This window comes from Indicator indicator, chromosome 1 (assembly GCF_027791375.1).
Source record: "Indicator indicator isolate 239-I01 chromosome 1, UM_Iind_1.1, whole genome shotgun sequence".
Classification (NCBI taxonomy): Eukaryota; Metazoa; Chordata; class Aves; order Piciformes; family Indicatoridae; genus Indicator; species Indicator indicator.
Window position 1 is genome coordinate 63,938,568 of NC_072010.1, and position 3,662 is coordinate 63,942,229.

A 3,662-nucleotide genomic window follows, 5' to 3' on the forward strand; every position below is an offset into this window, starting at 1 on the left:
ATAATCCTTTTGATTTCACTGTTCAAACACTTCACATAATCTGGACAAACATAACAGGGAGAGAGAAGAGGAAAATAAATACTTGTGAGAGAAGGTTTCCCCCCCAGGGGCAGGGAATGCAGAGCACCTGGGTCCCTGCTTTTGCCCTGCATTGCTAGTCCTGGCAGAAAAGGGTTTCACTTGGGCTCCAGCAGCACAGCCATGACCAGCCTGGCTCTGGGCTGCACACCAAGGTTATTAATGAGGAAAGCAACCTCGTGGTGGGATGCAGAAGAGCTAGCACCAAACAGATGCAATGGCACAGCCACTGCTAATGCCTGCATTAACAGGCCCTACTAGCACTGGCCCAGCTGGACTAGTGGTCCAGCCTACAGCTGCTCTGCTAAAAGTACATCGACTGCTAGATTGTGAGGCTGTTAAGACAACAAGAGCTAGAACAAGCGTGCATCAGTACAGTTCCTGTGCTGCCAGTCCTTACCCTGCAGATTCACTGCTCCTCCCCATTAAAAAGCCAAGCTGAATTGTTCTGGTAAAATTACATAGGACAGAGAGAGTAAGTGCCTTAGCAGGGCTGGGATATCAGGATGCACTTACTGGAGCAACACGGAAATTAATGAATTCATGTTAGGATACTTTAATAAGCACAAGAGCAGGTCATGTTGTATAGCTCCTCTATGTTATTAAAAAAAAAAAAAAAAAAGAAACAAAACCCACAAACCAAACAACCAAAATAAAATAAACATAAAAACCCCAAAGCACAACTAAACAGAAGAAATAAATCGGTGAAGTCTCAGTATGGAGGACTGAATTGTGATCTCTAATAATGCTTGCAGACATGCATAGGCACTGCTGGGGCAGACAGTGCATCAACACTGGACTGTAAAAACAGAGCTCAGCTACAGCAGAGTTTAAATTACCAGTAAAACTTAAAAAAAGAAAAATCAATCTCCAGAAACCTTCAAGATTTGTTTGAAGGCACAATCTGACTTCAGAAAGTAGTAAAGAAATGGGGATAGCAAGCACACCAAGCAATCCTGATCTCTTCCTGACCTCATCGATTGTTCCCATGTATTACACAGCCTCCAGGTTCTACTGTACAACTCCGTGATTTCTCACAGGCTGGCAGAGCGACAATTTGTCATAACCCAGACATTTCTCAAAGAACAAGAGCCAGCAACACTAAAAAGCCACAAAGATCATGCCAGAGAAGTGTTGCCCTATGGACAAAAGCACAGCATGCATGACTAGCTCCTGTGTCAAATCTTTCAGTGAAAAAACACAAGTTGGAGCTTTAGGAAAGACTAAGAATCCCTTAAGATCTCATAATAATCAAATGCTGGCGCAACTGAATTGCAAATATTTATACCTTAAGAAGTGTTAAATGGTAAATTTACAAATATTTTTCCTATTATGTACCTTCTAGATGAACACCCCCAAAGCACCTCCCAAAAGCCTGATCTTGCAACCAGCGCATTCTGGAGGTTCAGTTGTCAACAGAAGCAGCAAACCCGATGGTGGATCTCTCACACATGTTGGGAGATGCCTTTGGTCACAAACAAGACTGAGGTTGTAGACTGTCTCTTCCCAGGCCTGAGGGGAGACTAGATACTGGTCTTGGAATTTTGTTAATAGCTAGAAGGCTTTTACTTGTGTACAGTTTTTAGATACCACAGAGCAGGTGCAGTTAAGACTCTGACACATTTCTAGGTGTTAAACTGCAAACCCAGAGGAAACCAAAGGATGACAACCCTTAGTAGGGCCTGCAGCAGTAGGCCAAGGGGTAACAGTTTTAAACTAAAGGAAGGTATGTTTAGACTACATAAAGGGAAGAAATTTTTTATGATGAGGGTGGTGAAATACCAGAACTGGCTGCCTAGAGATGTGATAGATGCCCCATCCTGGAAACATTCAAGATCAGGTTGACAGGACTCTGAGCAACCCAATATAGTTGAAAATGTCCCTACTCATTGCAGGGTAGGGTTGGACTAGATGATCTTTAAAAGTTCCTTCCCACCCACACTATTCTATCATTCTGTGATTTAAACATATAGGAGATTTTCTCTCGAGTCATTCTTCTCCACTACACGTGCTGTGCATAAACTTGAAGGCAGAAAATAAAGCTACTACTCTGCAGCAAGTTGCTCAAGAGGACATAGTTTGGAGACAAAAAAAAAAAGTCTCAAATATACTTAGCAATCATTTAATTCATTGTTCATGTAAGAATTGTCTCCCTGGGTACTATATAATATTATTTGGGTGGGACAGAGAAAGGCAATGACAGAGCATAGGAACAACCAACTCTTTAGTTTTAGAAAATTACGCCAGAAGCATCCATGGGAAGGTGAAGGAGTTCCCACATAACAACTTGCACAACTGGAAACATGAGGTGAATCTTTGGGGATTTTGTTTGTTTGTTTGGGGGAGGATCTGGTCTTTCTTTTAGTGGTAGGAGGTGTTTTGTGTTGGGGTGTTTTCGTTCATTTTAAAAACTAGCAATTCTTTGCTGTGGTTACAGCATCTCAGTGCAAGCTCCTGGGTTACTGCATGCCTTCTTTGTAGCCAAGAGGGTAGGGAAACTCTAGGAGCAGTATCGAGTATAAACTCCTACATTTTAATTCCATTTCATTCCTCAGGGGAGGAACCTTGTACCTCATTAGTGCTTCTTCCTGTGTCTTTCTCATCCACAAAAGGCAGTTTTCTCTTCCCTTCCTCCTGCATTACTCATTTTCACATCATAAATTGCCAGTTCTCACTTCCCTCCGGGTAGATGACAAATGTCACACATAGCTGCTAAAAATCAAAGCTGCAGCTTTGCCTGGACACAGCTCTGGGGGAGCTGGGAGCGAGACAGAACACAGGTATTCAACATTATGGTATCCTACAGGCATCATATGGTGGCCTCTACAAAATGCAGAAAAAATAGAAAACTGCTTCCTTCCCCCCCACCCCCAAAACACCTTTGGTATCCACATTAAAATGAATTACAGGGTTAAAAGAAAAAGAAAAAAAAAAGGAAGAAAAAATGTCCTCCTGCAACTTGCAGCAAGAGCTGTGACACTGCCTGTTAATACACGAAAGCCCACTATAGAAGAATTCACATTAATAAAGTATCCAAATGAATAGTACATATCCAAAGTGATTTTAATAGTTCAACTTCTGAGTCTTACACTGTCAAATCTGACATAAAAAGACTGTAATTGATTTCTTAGCTACAAATATAAATTATACCTTGATTTTCTTTTTTTTCTTGAGAATAAAAAAGTATCACACGTTCAATCTTCCAAAGTTAGAGTCGCAAGCGGAAAGATGAGAATCACGTGAAAGCTGTTGAGAGTACACAAACAGATCATTTACATGCTACATGAGATGGTGAGTCCTTAAGAAAAGATAATCAGCCTCCTTCAAAACTGTTCAAATGATTGTCGCTAACAACTGTACTAACACACCATTTCTCTTCCGAGCCCAAGAAAACCGGCAAGTCTTCCTCCACAATTTCATTCACATTCCCATTTTCATGCACAGAGCCTCCCACGAACCTTTAAAAGGTCAGAAGATTTGTTGTTTGATTGGGTTTTTTTTCCACACACACCATTTTAGTCTATTCTTTGTTACTTGTTCCTCCTCAGTTTGCTGAAGTGAACAATCACTCCCCTTTGCTGACA